This window comes from Sinocyclocheilus grahami, unplaced genomic scaffold (genome assembly GCF_001515645.1).
Source record: "Sinocyclocheilus grahami isolate Dianchi unplaced genomic scaffold, SAMN03320097.WGS_v1.1 scaffold409.1, whole genome shotgun sequence".
Taxonomy (NCBI): domain Eukaryota; kingdom Metazoa; phylum Chordata; class Actinopteri; order Cypriniformes; family Cyprinidae; genus Sinocyclocheilus; species Sinocyclocheilus grahami.
The window spans coordinates 118,748-133,939 of NW_015505588.1; the positions used below are offsets into that span (position 1 = coordinate 118,748).

General features: G+C 35.6%; 1 long non-coding RNA gene across 1 annotated transcript in view; it reads left to right on the forward strand.

Annotated features, from left to right (window-relative positions):
* The first annotated feature begins 232 nt into the window (after positions 1-232).
* The window catches only part of LOC107550860 (uncharacterized), a 17,123-nt gene continuing 2,163 nt past the window's right edge, over positions 233-15,192 (forward strand). Inside the window, exons 1-2 of the long non-coding RNA XR_001604707.1 lie at positions 233-278; positions 858-937. This is a non-coding gene — a long non-coding RNA (uncharacterized lncRNA). The remainder of the gene's footprint in view (positions 279-857; positions 938-15,192) is intronic.

A 15,192-nucleotide genomic window follows, 5' to 3' on the forward strand; every position in this document is an offset into this window, starting at 1 on the left:
CTCTATATATTTATTTATTTCATATTGCAAGTATACCTTATGTAAAACAAATAGAACATTTATTACTTGCAGCAGTTTACCTCCTGAGGTTGACAATCAACATTTTCTGAAGGTTGTACCCTATTTCTGTGCACTTTTCATCTGTTGTATTGATGAACTGAACAGTACCATAGGAATAAAAGAGAGGCCACGCGACAGGATACATCTTAAAGAAGAAGAAGAAGAGGATGCGTCATAATCGAACATTGCGGGAAATGTGGATGAGGGTGTTTACAAATGTAAGTATTACAAACCAAAAACACGGTTCCTTATTTTGAATTCGCATTTCTTGAACTACTTTAGAGCAAATTGTTGAAAGTGTAAAGATGCTAAATGGTATAGTATAGTTGTGATGTTGCTGTAAAAACACATTTTATTATGTATAGCTAACAGGGGGCTCCAGGAAGCACGCGTACATCTCCAAAGTAGATTTACATACATTTTAAACCATATACGTACATTTTAAATTCGATTACTAAATGTCTATTTAATATCTGGTAGGAAAATCTTCGATATGAATTTCATATAAGTGTGTCTAATAGGTCCTAGATATGAAGTAGACATCTGAGTGATGTATATGTGTGTTATTGTGTAGTACAATTAATTCACTGTTGTCAGCACTGTTTGCAATAGATGAATGTAAGTAAAGTAACTAAATATAAGTCATCTATTTTATTTGTCGATTAGTACTGTTGAAAAATTGAGGAACATTTGTGTTGGATAAAAAGCTACTTACATCATCAACTAGCTCAGAATGTAAATGTAGTTTTGAGCACACAAATCTCATAGGTAACTTGACTCTTGTCTGGATGTTACAGGAACAGATGAGCACACACGTCTGCTTATCCAGCGGAGACGAGAGCGGCTAATGAAGCAATGCTGCCATCAAAGGCTTTGAGTGAGTATACTACAGAAATGAATAAAACATCTTTTAAATCTTAAGTTGTAGTTTATTTTAATTATTGTAATTTCAAACAGAGTTATCACAGCACTTTTCTGATTCTTGATTCCTGTGCATTTGCTGCAGAGCTTTTGTGGTGGAGCAGGACCTGCAAGGAAAGGTGACGGCGGCATTTGTGGGGAAAAAAGGAAAAAACCTGAAACAAAAATATAAAGTAAGATCATTCTGTTACTTCTAATACAGAAATCAAATGGCATTGTGCTGTTAAAATGACTGCTTTTGTATTGTGTTTGTGCATTTTTGTAGGATCTGAAATGTCTACAGACTGGTGTGAGCAGTGAGGATGGAGAAGTCCACAGCAGCATCCTGCTGGGCTGAAGGTTTACCTTCCAACAAGACAATGACCCTAAGCACACAGCTAAAATAATGAAGGAGTGGCTTCACAACAACTCTGTGACTGTTCTTGAATGGCCCAGCCAGAGCCCTGACTTAAACCCAATTGAGCATCTCTGGAGAGACCTAAAAATGGCTGTCCACCAACTTTTACCATCTAACCTGACAGAACTGGAGAGGATCTGCAACTTGGAGGAATGGCAGAGGATCCCCAAATCCATGTGTGAAAAACTTGTTGCATCTTTCCCAATAAGACTCATGGCTGTATTAGATCAAAAGGGAGCTTCTACTATATACTGAGCAAAGGGTCTGAATACTTAGGACCATGTGATATTTCAGTTTTTCTTTTTTAATACATCTGCAAAAATGTCAACAATTCTGTGTTTTTCTGTCAATATGGGGTGCTGTGTGTACATTAATGAGGAAAAAAATTAACTTAAATGATTTTAGCAAATGGCTGCAATATAACAAAGAGTGAAAAATTTAAGGGGGTCTGAATACTTTCCGTACCCACTGTATATATATATAATTATTGGTCAGAATTTATCATTATTATTGTTCATAAGTGTTGGGGTGGGCTAGCATTGCATTCTGGGGTAATCTTAATTTATAAGTAGTACTACTTACATTTGTCGAGTGTAAAATCTTCTCCAAAGGCGAGATCTTCTAGAAGCTGATCGACGTCTCCTTTGTGCAGATATTCCAAACATTGCAAACGCTGAGGAAAACTGTACTAGGTAGGGTTGTGGAGTTACAGATGCTGTGAGGTGTTAGTGCACCCGTCCCATCTTATCTTTTTTTTGTATTAATACTGCAGAACTTATAATTACATACAAGCTCAGGGAAAGATGGTTGTATCTTAAACAACGAACAATCATAATGACAAACAGCAGAAAACATAAATATAATGGGTTTGCATACATCATAGTATGAGATTATATACATAGAAAAAGAGGCCCAATGACATGGTTAAAAATCTTTAAATAATCATAATATTCATATAATCAATGCATCAAAATATTGCACTTCTTGTTTATAAGCCGGAGGGATGAAACAAGAGAGTTAAATTCAACAAGAAAAAGAGGAAAACAAAGGAGATTTAAGCCGGTTTTGTTTGTGGATGAAAATTTGCACATACAATACATATATTCAAGAGATAACAATTTTGGGTTATCGTAAGGAAAAATAAAATATTTAAGGATTAAACTGTGGGTCATATTAGTTGGGTTAAATATATAAAAATTCTAATCAACCCAAAATGTATTGGTTATACTACAATCACAATAAAAGGGCAGCTGTTTCTTAAACAAGACCACAAAATGAGGACATTTCATAAACATCAAAATATTTACAGAGCGATCAATTAAACCTACCACTCGTATCTTTTAAGTTGTTGTGCTTGTAACGCCGTAGATCACATGATAACGTCAACATGGCGGATGAAGTTCGGATCTCATTCATACTTAACGAGATTTGGCTGTAGAGTGCCTACTCTTTTTGCGCTCGTTAAGTAAGTACTTATTGAAATTAAGTACCTACTCATTGAGTAGGCGGTTTCGGACGCAGCCACACACACACCTCTAACAAGTCAAGTCACCTTTATTTATATAGCGCTTTTAACAATACAGATTGTGTCAAAGCAACTGAACAGCATTAATTAGGAAAATAGTGTGTCAATAATGCAAAATGACAATAGTAAACACTAATTTTTCAGTTAAAGACAGTTCATCATTGAATTCAGTGATGTCAACATCCAGCTCAGTTTAAATAGTATCTTTGCAATCATGTCAACGATATCGCTGGAAATTAAGTGTCCCCAACTAAGCAAGCCAGAGGCGACAGCGGCAAGGAACCAAAACTCCATCGGTGACAGAATGGAGAAAAAACCTTGGGAGAAACCAGGCTCAGTCGGGGGGCCAGTTCTCCTCTGACCAGACGAACCAGCAGTACAAAAAAATCAATTTAAGATGTAATAAAACAGACGATGAACAATATTAACAGCAATCATTATATGATGCAATCAAACTTATAGCAAAATGTGGTAGTTCTGTATGTTGTTTCATGGTTGGCATCATCTGAGGTCCTCTGAGGAGTTGTATCATCTCTTCTCAGGTGTTCTGGATCCAGACTGAAGCTTGTGTGAATCCTAGTTACCACGGGATGTTAATCCCGTGGCAAAAGACAGAGAAACAAATACAAACATAATTAGCGTAGCTGCTGTTCCGACCAAGCAAAATTGATTTGTTTAACCCAACTAAAGAAAAATAATGTGCATTTGATCAGATGTAACTGCAGTAAAAGATTATGAGATGCATTATTTGAATGCTTGGCCAAAGAGATGTGTCTTTAATCTAGATTTAAACAGAGAGAGTGTGTCTGAACCCTGAACGTTATCAGGAAGGCTATTCCAGAGTTTGGGAGCCAAATGCGAAAAAGCTCTACCTCCTTTTGTGGACTTTGCTATCCTAGGTACTACCAAAAGTCCAGAATTTTGCGACCTTAGGGAGCGTGATGGATTGTAGCATGGTAGAAGACTAGTTAGGTACGCAGGAGCTAACCCATTAAGGGTTATTATATTTTGTAACTGATACGGAACTTAATAGGTAGCCAGTGCAGAGACTGTAAAATTGGTGTAATAACACAAGGTCACTAGTATTTCATCGTATAAGAATGCTGTTATTGCTTCCACGTTTTTGGCTGCAGAAACAGATGTTCGATGGTGATCGGCCATGGAGAATCATTCAATGTTAGAAGGTGTACGATACCTGGAGAATTTTAAAGTATTCATTAGTATTATTAGCATTCTCACATGAATTTCCCTATGCTTGCACTGCAAATGAATGCCAAAAGCAGAAAAAAAACAGAATGCTCCCATTATTATCAAAACAGCTATGTGCAGCAGGTGCGGTCTCCCCTTCCATAATGAATGCTGTACCCATGACATTAAGAGGTTACTTCCACCTGCTCCTGTAATCTCACCGATCCTGCAGCACCTCTAATTTGAGGTCTGCACTGTTTTTCTTTTCTCCCATTTTTCTCACATTCTTGTTTTGTTTTTTTTACTCCTCCCCTGTCTCCTTATCTAAAGTTCGTCACTTTCTCAGACTTTGATGCAGCTTGGTGGAGCTCATTAGATGAGAACATGGCTTCTTCTCCAGACCGGAGGTGACAATGACGATAAACAGTATCTTATTATTCCTGTCCAGAACCCAGAGGTGAATAATATGTCTTCCACAAAGGCTATTTTCTGGCTCTTTCTCCTCATTTTCACATGGTAAACACTGGTTCTCCTTTACGGAGAACAGAGGGTAGTTTTCAGGACACATGTCTCATATGCAGATGTCGGAGTGGCCACACAAAAACCCAAGAGAAAAATATGCTAAAATTCAGAAATACCCCACAAATGAATAAGCTTTTTACAAGGTACATGCATTGTACCTCTGAGAAACTGCAAAGTGTGTTGTCTGATTTTTTGGTCTTCTCAATGGCCACTTTTGAAGTGCTTAATGTACAACAATAGATATACAAGCTGGATATGGATTGCAGAGAGCTGATTCCTACGGTGGCCGAGAGAGCTCAACGCGCTGCAACTTAAGAAGACACATGCAAATTGAAAAAACACCAGCAAATTAAGAAAACATCTTCATCAGTTTGACAACACACCCGCTGCAAATCCTCACAACACATGCAAATGAAGAAACACGCTGCAAATAGCACGGACCACAACGGAAATGTTTCATGGGGACCCCAAAAAGTGACGGACCCACATATCATGGCACTGCATTAACCTGTGGTTATTTCAAGGCATTATGGAAGGTATGATATTTCACTTTTTAGCACTTTGGTAGTATTTTAATTCCCTATTTTTAATTCATTATTTACTTAAATTCATTACTTAATGTAAAATAAAAATAATTCATTATCAGTTCAAGCACACTACTGTTCACAAGTTTAGGGTTCAATAAGTTTTTAATTGAATGAAATAAAACAAAAAAAAATTCAGCAAGGATGCATTAAATTGATAAAAAGTAACATTAATAGACATTTATAATGTTACAAAAAGATTGTAATTTCGTGCAAATTATGTTCTTTTGAACTTTGTTCATCAAGACATAAAAAATATTAAATGTAAATGTCCTTGAGCACTAAATCAGCATATGAAAGTGATTTCTCAAGGATCAAATGACACTGAAGACTGAAGTAATATTAAAATATATTAAAATAGAAGCACTTATTTCAAATTGTAATATTAGTTCACAATATAACTGTTTACTGTATTTTTGATTAAATAAATGCACCCTTGCATAAGAGACTTAACCCCAATCCCAAACCTTTGAATAGTGTATTTTGTAAATTAGTAGATTCAACTTAATATTGGCAATAGTACCAAAAATAAATAAAAAATAAAATCATAGATAATATTACCCCACTTCAACATACAACACTAATTCTACCAGAATAGGGCTTTTCAATAGCCAAATTAATGTTCTCATGATGGATGAACTGAAGCAGAAAGCAACAGAGAGAGAGGCATGCTGTGTGTGAAGTCAGATTGATCTACTACTATGATCAACAATGGCTTTTTTTTTACTTTTATTTACAGATAAAGATTGCTCTGAGAGTGAAGCAGCACTTTTGCACTTACATAATGCAGGACAAATGACCAGACAGTTCCCGAAAGATAAGTGATTAGATCAACAGAGACAAAGCAAACACGTGACAGTAATAAAACACAATAGGTAATCCCCTATTTTCTGCAGTGACCATCGATTTGTGACCAGCTGTTCTTCTCCTCCCGTCACAAATCGATGGTCACCGCATCTGTAGAATCACAAATCGATGGTCACCGCATCTAAGAGTGATTCTACAGATGCGGTGACCATCGATTTGTGACGGGAGGAGAAGAACAGCTGGTAATAGCAGACTGCACTTTGTAAATCCCACTGTAAATATGATGCTGCTCCATGTAAGTCCAATAGATTACAAGAAGAATGCTATTACATGCATATATACACGTATATGCATATATAAACAAACAAATAAAGTTGCATTCATGTAGAGTGATGCATTGAAGCATTTGCGTTCAACAAAACAGATTAATTGGTTTCACCCACATCCATTGTGGACTCTCATACAAATGTGATCACAGTGCTGCAATTAGGTTATGTGCAATCATTGTTGCACAAATTATGCACATTAACTAATGGTTTCAAGGAAAAGGTTGTCTGATCTTCTGGGAAATCTATCAAACAAACATCCTTCAAAAACACTCTGTGTCATTACATGCATTGACAACAATTAAAGTAGGCTATGTGACCGTGGATAAACTCTAATCAGCTACAATTGTTTTGATTGATTGTTTTCCCCCTTCACTAACTGAATGTGGTGCTGTATGACCAGGTCAATGAAATATTAGGCAATCAGGCAATATATAGGCTGTGGTTTAGAGGGGGAAAATGGCAATTGTAGTGTTGTTACTGAGGTTACAATGCACTGTAGGTTAAGAATTCAACATGTTTGTCTGTGTCATATATTGAATGAGTATTGGCCTTGTGTTTGTTGTACCAATCTCTCTCTCTTTCCTCTTTGTTTGTCCCTTATTTTTACTCAGCACATTTATTCTCCATTTCTTTTGAACATTCAAGGCCACAAGCGGTTACAGTTTATGTGCACAAACTGGGAAATGAGCAAACAGAAAATAATTGTAATCAGAAACTCACAAAGCACCAAATATGAGTAAAATTAGGTTTAGACTAGTAAAAAAGTTGCATCACAAGTTCATTTCTTCCAGAACTCAATGTGCCAACTCATACTGTATATGCAAGATTCCTCTAATTATGCCATGAACAGGAAAATATAAGCAGCAAAAATCACAATGTGTCTTCACATTTTGTAACAGGTGGCTTTTCACAGAGACAGAGATTGACTCATCTGGTTAAGATGGAAATGAAACCATGACCTGCACTATTAGTCACAGCTAAATAATTGCATTATCATTGGGACAAATCTATATTTTTAATAAAATAGTGGCCTGACACTATTTTTCACTGTTCTCTTATATAATGACATTATTTAGCTGGCAAATAATTTTTTTAATATTTTTAAGAAAATATCAGTGGGCTGCAGGGCTGGTACATCAAAATATCATTAAATACATGATTTGTTAATTGCCTGCTTCTTATTAGTCATTCAGTAAAATGAAATTAAGGGAATTTGATATCTGACAAAATATCTGTAAAATAGCTTTGCACATCAATATGTATTTTGTCACAGAGATGATCACAAATGCAGTGGAATCTGTCATATATCTCACTGTCTAATATCTCCAAGCTATCTCAAAGGGTTCAGCTGTCATGTGGCTATTAAACCCAGACATTTAATATTCAGCTAGCCATAATGTGCTGAACTCTGTCTCTTTAATGGATAAAGGAGAGGAGTGACACAGTGAATGACTGCCATTACAGAGCGACAGTAGAGGCCATGATAAAAGACCAAAGGCAAACACCCTGTAAAAGATTCTTCTTACACCGCGTCTTTCAAAGTGCATTCCTCCCCAGAGTGGTTTTGCTTTTTTAAATTTATTTTGTATTTAGCTGCTGTAAATGAACTGTGACACAGAAAAAAAGCTCTTTATATGAAGAAGTGCATATATGTTAAGGAGATTTTGACGTTGTCGAAGTCATATGAAGCAATTTAGGCAAAAGTAAAGGCAACGCTAATGCAGTCTGGCCTGCTGCTGTATATTTAAGCTTGTTAAATGATTCCATAATTGTTTACTGTTCAAAAGTATACAAACTATACTTTAGGGCTGGGTAAAAATATTTATATTAAAATATTGATATTATTTCTTTAAAACAAAATATATATTTTTTTTAAATCAGTCGCTGAACTCAGTGTTAAACTAGTTTATTCAATGTTTTGATCATTAGATGGCCACAGCATACACAACTTATTGAAAGGCTTCGAGTAATGAACCCATTAATTACAGAGTTGCGAAGAAACCTTCGGTGTTTCACACAGCTTTGTTTTTGCCATCACTAATACATCGCTAATAATTTGAAGTCTGAATTGAATGTACAGCAGGATAGTCTAATTCAATAGCAAATTATTCTTCTGAACCAGTTCTTTTTAGTAAAGCCAAAACATACAGCGCAATCAGTGTAGACCTATTCACAAAAAAATTACTATTTTCATAAATTTGGTTTAAAGAATCATTCAAACTTTGTTTAAATTAGTCTGACTGAAAGAATTGTGGAATATGTTAATACAGTAAATTATTAATTAAATACATATTTTAATAAAAAAAGCAGTGCTGTCAAACGATTAATCACATCCAAAATAAAAGCTTTTGTTTACATAATATATGTATGTGTACTGTGTATATTTATTATTTATATATAAATACACACACACACACAGAAAAATATTTTGAAAATATTTACATGTATTTATATGTATACATTTATATTCTTATATTTTTTATATTATATATAAATATATTGAACATATAAACATTTCATATGTTTCTTAAATATATACATGCATGTGTTTGTTTTTATGTATACATAATAAATATACACATTATACACACATATATTATGTAAACAAAAACTTTTATTTTGGATGCGATTAATCGCTTGACAGCACTAATAAAAAGTAACAAAAAAGTATGGTTCTATTTAGCTAATGAAAAAACATACAGCGCAATCAGTGTAGTCCTATTCACAACAAATGACTCTTTTCATAAATTTGTTTTAAAGAATCATTTAAACTTTGTTTAAATTAGTCTGACTGACAGAATTATGGAATATGTTACTACATTAAGTCATTAATTAAATACATATTTTAATTAAAAGTAACAAAAATATCTCTTATGAACTGGTTCTTTTTAGTGAATCAAAAACATACAGCCCAACCAGTGTAATCCTATTTATGAACAAATGACTCTTTCAAACTTTTAAACCAGTCGATTTTAATGAGTCTTTCAAACTTTGTTTTAATTAGTCTGACTGAAAGAATTATGGAATACTTTTAAATATAGGCATATTACATGATGAATTAAATACATAAAAATTAAGAGGAAAAAATGCCCAAATTAAACATGCTCCATAAAACTCCTTGGACATTAGTATCAAAGTACCACGGTGCTGACTTATGAACCTACACTGTAAAAAAAATTCCGTAAAATATATACGGTAAAAAAAACGGCAGCTGTGGTTGCCGGAATTTTACCGTAAAAAATTACGGTAGCAACGTTTTAGGTTTTACAGTTTTAACTTAAATTTACAGTTAAATACCGTAATTTCATTAACTGATATAATGTTAATATACCAACCTATTGAAGTACTGAAATCTGTTTTGTACCTTTGTAATACACTGATAACCACCAAATGCAGGTGGTGATGAGAAAGTCACATGATGAACCAAAGCCAATCACAAGCAGCTTTTAAATAACAACATATATAGAAGGTGCACAGTGTCATTCACACAAACACTAAACACCATCATGGTAACACACATGAAACTGAAATAATGCAATAAACATTAACTTAACAACATTAGGTGTAACACACAACCCTAATATACAAAACTGATATGAAAAAAAGAAGAAACATAGTTATTTCAACAAAAAAACATCAAATTTGAAATGTAACGCAGAGAATTCTGGGAATGTCAATTTACGGTCATTCACTGTAAATTATACAGTCTTTTTCACTACAAAAACGGTATACTACCGTAAAATTAATGTCCAATACATGTAATGTCCAATACAGTTTTTCACCGTATATAGTAGGGGAATTTTACCATTAACCATTTAACAGGTTTTTACTGTAGCATTTTTACAGTCTTTTACCGTTAATTTCACGGTCATTTTTTACAGTGTAAGTTTGGATGCAGACACACAAGACATCTTGTGAAAAGAGAGAGAAGAGAGAAAGAAGAGAGATTTTCAGTTATCTGTGGAACATAAAATGGACATACATTCAGCTGAACTCCACTATCATAGTAATGTCTCTTCTCCTTGAGGTTTCTGCTCTGCCCGAATGGTCAGTAGACGTCTCAAGACATTTAACAACCGGTTTGTATCAGGGGGAAGTGATGGGAAAGATCACATCACCTCACCTTTCTCAGAGCTGATGAAATAGAGTCACTTGAAAGAACATGTCAACCTCAACAGCATCTATTAAATCTAAGTCTTTAATGTGAAACAATTCCAAATGCTTCCAGCTCTTCTGTCATGTTTATGTTGTTAACACTTAATTGAAATAAAAGATGCCATGGTTTTAACAGATAAGATTAATAATCCTCCACAAATATCTAGAGGTGCTAACGTAACACCGATAATAACAGCGAGATGATTGAGATTGCCTTCCTCTAGCCATTTTCACCGTTTTGCTAAGACTGATGACAGTGGCCGTCAGGGTCTGGATGAAAAGATCCATGCGACAATTTGTTGCTTCAGGTCCCCATTTGACATCAATTCTACACAAAATGAACCATTGAAACATTAAAATTCCACCAAATAACACTATGGCTAAATGCCCAGAATACATCTTTATTCTACGGTAATAGAGAGGGCGAGATACGCTATCCATCTACAGATAAGTTTATGTATGTGGTGACACATAAACGGCTAGGCTAACAAAATATGGGATCTCAAAATGGGAAAAAGCATCTCCATTAAGGAAAGACATAAATTACTGCAACAGTAGAATGCTGTGCTTTCTCTCACCATGTCATCCATCTTCTCTCCTGCTATCTTTTGGAATGAACAAGCTAAAGAAGTAACTGACCAGGCTGTCCTCATTTCCTTATAGATTTCAGCTACAGTAGGTGTGTCTCATGATCCATTATATGGAATGTTTTGGGCATTCCAAACATTTCATATTCCTACTGTTGTTCATTTTCATGTCTTGAATTATACTGTATAAGACTTTAAACTCCACAACACCACAATTAAGTGAACATGTGGTAAATATTAAATGATCTCACTACAGATGTTTATCTATGTTTATATATTTTTAGCAATGCCTCTGGGTGCTGTACATTTTTAACAAGAAACCTGGCAATTTCTTAAGAACTATAATATTAATTGAAAATGCTTCAGTGTTGTTTTTGGATTGTTTGTCTCTGATCAGAATGTTAGTAACAAAAAATGCTTTCTTGGGTGTATTCTTTTAATTGGTAAACATTTTTTCAAATAATTTTTCCCATGGGGAAAATATTTAATACAATAAATATTTAAAACCATTTCATCCATGGCTGAAAATATCTAAATCAACTTCAAGCTGGCATTGTCATATAATGGCTACATTAGCTTCAATCCAAAGGTTGCATACAAATCATGCTTTCTTGGGAATATTATTTTAATTGGTAACCATTTTTTTCTCATTTTGCTTCCATGGGGGAAAAAGACAGCAAAAACATGGGGAACTGATATCACTGATTTCATGAATTCAGTGATGTTTCTCTTTAAAACATTTCATCCTTGCTGAAAATATAAAAGTTAACTTTAAGCTAGCATTGTCATGCACTGGCTACATTTAGCTCTTTATGACAATCCTGTTACATTTCTTTCCATTTTACTGAATAAAGTGTAAGTGCTTGAGCTCAAAGAGAGCCTATTTAGTTTGGCATACCCTTTTACATAAATAAATCAGAAATAAGTTTTTGTGTTAAACACAGAAGTATAGAATTCAGTTACTCAATAACAAGAAAGCTCTATTTTACTTATACAGCATTATAGCTCTTATCATCCGATAGTGATCCTTTACCCACCTCCTTATGGAGGACTGAGGAAAGATTTCTACTCTCCATTCCACAGTCGATTCTAGATGATTCAGCTGTCAGCATACAAACCAGAAAACACCTCAGCCTCATAAAATCACATGCATTTGTGATTTCTCTTCATGTTTACTGAAAACTGCAGCTGTAGTAAACTCTCTAAGATACATTTCATCCACACCCTCCCCTTACCACTAGTCATTAAACAAAAAGTAATGATATTAAGTAATATTCTCCCATCCAGCCAGTAGAAGGCCCTTGCATAGGTGAAAATCTACATCTGCAGTGAAATAAAAAATTAATTAAATGCAACCAAATGCATCCTGATATACATCTACACTGACTAAAAGATACAGTTTTACATGGTTTATTCAAAATTCTCATAAAAGCAGATTTTGATTGACCTTACGCCACAGAATGTCAAATGTCAAGAGGTCACTGGATCAAAATAGGCTTGACTGACAGTCTAGTTGTTCTCAGCTGCCAGCTTGGTAAAAGCATTTCTATGTTGTCAGTAAGTGTTAGTGGTTTACAGCACAAACAGTTCATTAAGCAATGAAGCCTCCAGGCTGATTGCAAAGTGGAAATTAAAAGCAAAAGCTGCCAGACAAAGGGTCTCTCTTTATCTTTAAACATTATCCCAGTATCTCACAGGTAGCGCACAGAAGGGACGGCTCGGGTGGGTCTCTCTCAGAGGACACCACAGCTGTCTCCACAGGGAGAGCACTTTAATTAGATGTCAACACGCCAGAGGAGATGCAGACTTTACAATACTCTGTGGTACAGGGCTTGGCTGAGTTTCTACAAAACTGACGTGACTGGTCATGGGTGGCAAGTCTTGTGGGTGGTTATATTTCCATGTGTGAATATAAATATGTCAACAAAAATATTTTCCGAAAATATGTTGACTGTTCCTACCAAAATGTCAGCAGAAATGTGACCTGTATTACTGCATCAAACAAATAGGTCTAAGGTTATGCTGGCAGTGAGAAATTATATATTATATATTTTTTATAAATATTATAATATTCTATTGTCTAGTTTACTTCCACAACAATGGATTAAAGACAAAAATATGTGTGTGGCTGATCGCTGGCAACATGAGGAACACATCCATATGGGGGGAAAAATTAAGTAGTTGAAGAAAAACGAGGGGATGCAGTGGTCTGTTGTTCCCATGACTTATGGCCAATCTTTGAAACAACAGACAACTCGTTTTTGTAGAAAAGAGAAAAAAATATCTCCCAACTGCAGTTGCTGAAAAGACACAGAAAAATACACTTACAATGAACAGTTCACCCAAAAAAATACAATATAAATGCATACTGGCTTGCGTAGTGGTTCATATGGCATCATAATATTTGGAATAAAGCGCATATGGACTACTTTATGGTGTTTTTTTGTCTGCTTTCATATATGCTTTCACTACTAAACAACATAACTGACTGCTGTCTCAAGAAACCAATTTCCTACTGGACAAGTTTCAGATGTCTCATATCACTCCACGGTTGCAGCCTTCTCACGTAATAGAATAATTTAAACTCAAATCAATATTTGATGTCCATTTATTTATTCACTTGGCAAGTAGCTGTGTATTAAGCCGGACAATGTACAAACACCCAGTCATTATCACAAAATAATATGCTTCAGGGTGATACAGACCCTTCTGCATCGCCTCCGTCTTTATTTGGGCGATAATGACTGGCTGACTGCAGATTATGCTTTAGATAATTATTCTCTCCGCCACAAACCCAAGAGTTACTATTCCAAACCCTGGCTCTAATACCAAACCAAACAGAAACATTTTCAATTCTCAGTGTTTTTCTCCTGGCAGTGAGAACTCTATAAAACTTCCCCACCAATGCCAAAAGTGGAACAGTCTACTACAGCAAATATTCTGACTTTTAATATGTTGGGCCATTGGAGCTTATACCGTGTTGCTCTTTGATGTGCCAGCATGCAGTTAGGGAAAGAACCGTTTTATCTCTCTGTTCTCTGAAGCCTTCCATCCTCCTTTTGGTTAATATGCTCTGCCAGATTCAAGGACCTCAGAATGCTGAACACTGTCAATATCGATATTTGGCCATACAGTCGAAAGCCCCTAGAGACACTGGTAAACACAAATGAGACTTTTAAATTGAATGACTGATGTGAGAGATGGCTGTGTTGCATCAGCAAGAGCTGTTTAGTATGCTGCGGTTCAACACTTAATTGTCTACTGCTGTGTCAGATGACTGCAATAGAAATCTCTAACTTCTGTAATGGGAAAGAGTCTGTCTCTTACATCGAACACGGAGCTGTTTACCACTTAATTTCCCATTTGCTTTAACTCCGCAAACAGCAGCTATGAACCTGCTTGAATATAGATTTTTTTTTTAAAAACAGTTAAAGATAGAGCAGCACATTGATAAGAAAGGCAGCTGCTAATTTTCATAAAGTTCAACTTTTCTCAACTTTGCCACACCAAAAGCATACCTGCACGCCAACAGTGACTGTAATTCTCATTGAAAATGAATTACTTCCAATTAGAACCAAACAGCCTCAGTTTTGCACCCTTATGCCATAGGTGAACCTAAAATTAGTATTCCCTATTTCTTTAGAAAGGCATTACTGTGCTGTATAGAACACCACTATTTAAAAAATTTTTAACAATTAAAAAAAAAAATTTGGGGAAGGCGTGGCCTAATGGTTAGAGAGTCGGTCTCATAACCCAAAGGTTGGGGGTTTGAGTCTCGTACCGGCAGGGATTGTAAGTGGGGGGAGTGGATGTACAGCGCTCTCTTCCACCTTCAATACCACAACTGAGGTGCCCTTGAGCAAGGCACCAAACCCCCAAATGCTCCCCGGGCGCAGCAGCAAAAATGGCTGCCCACTGCTCCGGGTGTGTGTTCACGGTGTGTGTGTGTTGTTACGACCCTATAGTTTTGTTGTGTTTTGTTCTGCTGGTTTGTGTGTGTCTGCCCAGGTTGCTGCTGATTGGTTCCTGCAGACTCATTGATGTCGTCCTCTGATTGGTCTTCTCCCCCTTAAAGGAGATGACAGCATTTCCTTCAGGGAGGTTGTGGTTGTGGTTG